Here is a 6,314-nt window from a genome sequence, read left to right on the forward strand (position 1 = left end):
GCACTTGCTAAAATAATATCAACCTAATAACCCGTGAGAAACCGAGCACTTTCGCTAGTATATGTACATATATATATATATATTATATAGACTTAGAAACAGGTGTTATGTCTATAATGAAGAATATAACAATGACGGAATAAAATGTTTTACAATTTCCAGTAATATCTCACAGCATCTCATTAATTCAACGTAAAGATACTAAACTATTATATCCTAAGCTGAAATCAAATTTTAAGAGAAAAGGGCCTAATGACTTTGCAGTAAACAGACTGTTTTTGATTTAAAATACCAACCCAATAACGTTTATATCTTTATACGTTCGTTTCTAAACTTTTTATCTAGCAAAACTACATTAATAGAAGTGGAAAAAACAGTTGAAGAGAATTCGCCAAGCATATAGGAAAACAGACTTTTTGAAGTTTTTTCTTTGTTGTAATGGAAATTAATCTGCTATTCAAGTTCCTGTTCACTACACCTGGTTTGCTGTTATACACTGGAACTTACTAGCGTCTATATCTAGCAACAATAGTTCTTAACGAAGAACAAAACAATCCCTATTTTTATTCCCTTGAAAGAGCTAAAAATGTAGCAAGGGGATAAAAAGAGTGCCAGAAAGATGCACTAATGATCCTCCTGTACAGTTTAAACTCATTTACCGTCACACTGACTGCGAAGAAATCGGATAACATAGACTTGCCCTTGTTTACGTACCTCCTGAAAATAAGATTGGCTTCTTTACAGCGCTCGAGTTTTCCGTGATACAGTTCAAGAACTATAAATTGAAATCTGAAGGTTATAGGTCTGTCTGTTTATGCGCTAAGCATGGTTTCAATTTGAATAGTTATAAATATTTCATGAGTCACTATCCTTTCGATCACTTGGTCCCCTTTTTATTACTAGGGCTAGTGTTTTCCGGATATGACAATAGAGTAATTTTTAATATTAATCGTAAGACCGGACGTCGATAGTTCAGAAATTAGTGGCTATTTTGGTCATCACAATATTCGACAAACTATTTAAAAGCATTAATAATGCCTTTCAGGTATAATGTTGTTTTAGGGATTTCGAACCATACAACTTTTGTGTTCGCAAAACGAAATGCAAATATTGTGGACGAAGTCACGATGGGGATTCTTGTTGAAATTAAAGCAATCGTAAAGAGAGGTCGTCCAAATACGTTAAAACTCACTCAAAAGTGGAGCAGAAAATTGTGAAGCAGAAGGAATAATAAGGAAAAGATACAAGTGATCAGACTTCAACCAATGAAAGGCATAAGAAAAAGTTGAAGAACATTTGTTGTTGTTGTTGCTACTGAGTGAGCAGGCTGTTATAGATGCCATGAAGTTGTTGAAAATCATTCTAACAGTGCAAATCAAGGTGAAAACGAAATGGCCCTGAGCAAGAATAGCTTTATTTTTAGGAAGACTTTTCATCAACACATAACAGAATTTTGGGAATTTCATTCGAACTCTAAATGTATGCAAATTTTTACATGATAAAACTCCAGAGAAAAACACGGAAACTTCGGTAATTTCTGGTAAATATTGGTTCTACTTATATTTCTTCCTTTGTTAGTTGCAGTAGAAATTGGTGTTTAAAACAAACCTTATAACTGGATTGTTACTCATGGAGTTAAAAACAGAATTATACAAACTATTTTTAACCCTAAATTTAACCCGCTTTTTAAACACATTATTCTAAACTATTTATCAAACAACCTTACTTGTGAGACTAAGAATCGGATTTTGATACCCGTGGTGGGCACAGCACAGATAGCCCATTATGCAGCTTTGTGCTTAACAACAAAAAATAAATGAAATGAAATAAAATGAAATAAAATAAACAGATGGAAAAGTGTTCAATGATCAAAAAACAGACAATGGTGTGCCAGGTACGTAAGTCGTGTGTCATCAGGCTGATAAAAAACGCCATCGCCTATATTTAAACATTATATCGTCAGGTAGACAACAAATACATAAACTTAGAATCAGGTAAACAATAAACCGAAGCGCCATTTTCGTACGTACTTTCAATTCAAATTCAAAGAAGTTTCCAATAAAACGCAAAAAAACATTATACAGTCATGAAATTGTCTTTATAATCACCTAATAATTTAGATATCACAGTGTAAAATGGTTGAAATATCTTAAGAATTCCTAGTTACTTTCATTATACCTTTAATTAGTAACTAACGTATCTTATACCGTATATAACATAACATTTCCTGGCAAATACCAAGTACACAGTCAAATCTTTCTATTCTGTGAGTCAGTGGTAAATTCACAGAGGCATAACGCTAAAATCCAGGGTTCGATTACCTTCGGCGAACATAGCAGATAGCCCAATGTGGCTTTGCTCAAAAGCAAAGAAACAAATTATTCCAAATTCATTAGCTCCCTCAGTCAATGTACACTTTTTAAAATAGTATTCGTAATGTCTTTTATTGTGATGGTTACCAAATCATACTGAAAAATATTAGTAGTCAGGTAACAATAATGCTAACAATTGAGTTTTCAATTGTCGTAGAGCAGGACATTATTGTCATAGGACACAGTAGTGCATTCTTCGTCAATTAAATTGGTGACGGAAAAGACGTTAAAACTTTTATCTAGCTTTCATTTCGACCAACTCTTTCAGATGATGGCTAGGTGGTGAGAGCGCTGGACTCGCAATCTGAGGGTCATGGGTTCGAATCCCCTTGCCACCAAACATGGTCGCCCTTTCAGACGTAGGGGCGTTATTATGTGATGGTCAATCCCACTATTCGTTGGTAAAAAAGTAGCACAAGATTTGGTGATGGATGATGATGACTAGCTGCCTTCCCTTTAGTCTTTCACTATTAAAATAAATATATAGTAAATTCGTTACACGCAATACATATCCAACACTATGAGTTACGCATATTTTTAAATGCAAACGTAATCTAAACAACGTTCATAATAAAATAAATACATAACAACAAGCTCGTTACAGTAACTTACTAAACTAACACCAGTCGTTAAACCATACATATAAATAGTAACTTACTGAACTAATACCAATCGTTAAACCATACATATAAATAGTAACCTACTAAACTAATACCAGGCGTTAAAACATACATATAAATAGTAACTTACTCAACTTACACTAGTCGTTAAACCATAGATATAAATAGTAACTTACTGAACTAATACCAATCGTTAAACCATAGATATAAATAGTAACTTACTGAACTAATACCAGTCGTTAAACCATAGATATAAATAGTAACTTACTGAACTAATACCAATCGTTAAACCATAGATATAAATAGTGACTTACTAAACTAATACCAGTCGTTAAAACATACATATAAATAGTAACTTACTCAACTTGTACCAGTCGTTAAACCATACATATAAATAGTAACTTACTCAACTTGTACCAATCGTTAAACCATAGATATAAATAGTAACTTACTAAACTAATACCAGTCGTTAAAACATACATATAAATAGTAACTTACTCAACTTGTACCAGTCGTTAAACCATACATATAAATAGTAACTTACTCAACTTGTACCAATCGTTAAACCATAGATATAAATAGTAACTTACTCAACTTGTACTAGTCGTTAAACCATACATATAAATAGTAACTTACTCAACTTGTACTAGTCGTTAAACCATACATATAAATAGTAACTTACTCAACTTGTACTAGTCGTTAAACCATACATATAAATAGTAACTTACTCAACTCGTGCCAGTTTTTAAATCAGCTGATTGACTTTAGTCGCTCAATAATCTACTGTTCAGTGATTACTAAAAGACAAAGAAAACCAACGTGTTATGGAAAATCTGAATCTATGACCGAGGTATGAGTAACAAAAAAAAATTCAAGAATCGAAATATTCCAAACCAATCGTTGTAAAAATCTGTTTAAAATAGTATTATAAACATGACTAAACAACAAAGTGCACAATTTACAATGTGTTCGACAAATGATATGAAATTTAAAAGTACATTACAGTAAATAGTATAATTAAAGAACATACATTCTATAAAACTAATGAGAAACAGTTCTATAAAATATGATTCATACCATAAACTCATGTCTGAACTAGTAGAAATTGTTCACTTCAATTTTATTTATCAAATAAGTTTAATAGGTTATGAAAGGTTTAAATAGAAACAACCATGTGTTTTCAAACGTTTACATATCAGGTATTTATAAGCTCCTGAACAAACAATCAGTTATTGTATGTGTTTTGTTTTAAACACTCCTTGTATTACGTGTTGTTTTCTCTTTTTTTAGTCTTCTTATTTGAAAATATTATTAGTTACGTCGGTATCACATTAATTTATTCGAAATTTAATTTGTTTCCTTTTTTCTATTTAGATGTAAAGTTATAAATTTTCAAAGCAGGATTCGATACCCTGTGTAGCTTTCTACTTAAACACAAACAATCCGGTAACAAGAGAACTTTAAAATAAGTTTTATATTTTTATGATATAAAATTCGAATAATATGGAAAAAAGTCTTTAATAAATATGAATGTAAAATATAAATCCACAAGTTTACGTCTACTTACTGTTTGTACAGGTTATTAGAGATGCCAGGGTTTTAACTGCATGTATTTATATTTAATACAGAATATTACAGTGATGTTAGGTACACATCGTTATAACGCTAGTAATATAAAAGTTGGACAGAATGACGTTACTCTTTAAAAAATAAAATCATGTTTCATCTTTTTATTTATTTATTTTAACTCACGATGACAATTACATGTTTCACAAATATTTCATTTATTACAACCATAGTTTTGCCACTAAAAACATCGTCATTTTACCATATGATGCCTTTACTGGGGAGATCGTGGTTGTAATAAATGAAATATTAAAAACATCGTCATTTTACCATATGATGCCTTTACTGGAGAGATCATGGTTGTAATAAATGAAATATTAAAAACATCGTCATTTTACCATATGATGCCTTTACTGGGGAGATCATGGTTGTAATAAATGAAATATTCGTTGATCAAGTGTTTAGAGGTTTAGTTCTAAATAGTTGCCTTACAGATTGAATTTAAAACTATTGGCTTTGGGGTTGATTAAAAATTGAAATTACTGGACAATTTCTATAGCATTATCGTATGTCATGTCTTTGAAATAGCCATGCAAATCGGGCTATAGAAAGTATGTAGATCACACAACACTACAAAATATACATCAATTTTGGCTAGGGTGCAAAAATGAGTTATACTAATTTATGTAAATACATCAATAATGAGTTACATTAGTTTATGTAAATAATCAATAAAGAATTTTACTAGTTTATGTAAATACATCAATAATGAGTTACACTAGTTTATGTAAATACACCAATAATGAGTTACACTAGTTTATGTAAATACATCATGACATTGAATCATGACATATATTATTATCTATAGTCCCTTAGGTCCGTTTGTATCATAGTAATATTCAACCAGGGACATTGAGTCATGACATATATCATTATCTACAGTTCTTTGGGTCTGTTTCAATGATAATAATATTTAACAGGTGACACTAAGTCATGAAATATATCATTATCTATAGTTTCTTGGGTCTCTTTATGTGATAGTAATAGCTAACAGGTGACATTGAGTCATGACATATATCATTATCTATAGTTAATTCCGTCTGTTTGTATGATAGTAATATTCGACAGGTGACATTGAGTCATGACATACTTCATTGGGTCTGTGTGTATGATAATAATATTCAACAGGTGACACTGAGTCATGACATATATCATTATTAATAGTTAGTTGGGTCTGTTTGTATGATAGTAATATTCAACAGGTGGCATTGAGTCACAACGTATATCATTCTCTATAGTTTTTAGGGTCTATTTGTATGAAAATAAGGTTCAAAAGGTGACACTGAGTTATGAAATATATTATTATCTATAGTTCTTTGGGTCTGTTTATATGGTAATAATATTCAACAGGTGACTTTGAGTCATGACAATTATGATTAGCTATCGATCCTTGGGTCTCTTTGTATGATAGTAATATTTAACAGGTGACATTGAGTCATGACATATATATGTCATATATATAATTATCTATACTTAATTTGGTCTGATTGTATGATATTAGTATTCAACAGGTGACATTGAGTCATGACATATATCATTATCTATAGTCCCTTAGGTCCGTTTGTATCATAGTAATATTCAACAAGGGACATTGAATCATGACTATATCATTATCTACAGTTTTTTTGTCTGTTTGAATGATAATAATATTCAACAGGTGACACTAAGTCATGAAATATATCATTATCTATAGTTC

The sequence above is a fragment of the Limulus polyphemus genome, unplaced genomic scaffold, assembly GCF_000517525.1.
Source record: "Limulus polyphemus unplaced genomic scaffold, Limulus_polyphemus-2.1.2 Scaffold756, whole genome shotgun sequence".
NCBI lineage: Eukaryota > Metazoa > Arthropoda > Merostomata > Xiphosura > Limulidae > Limulus > Limulus polyphemus.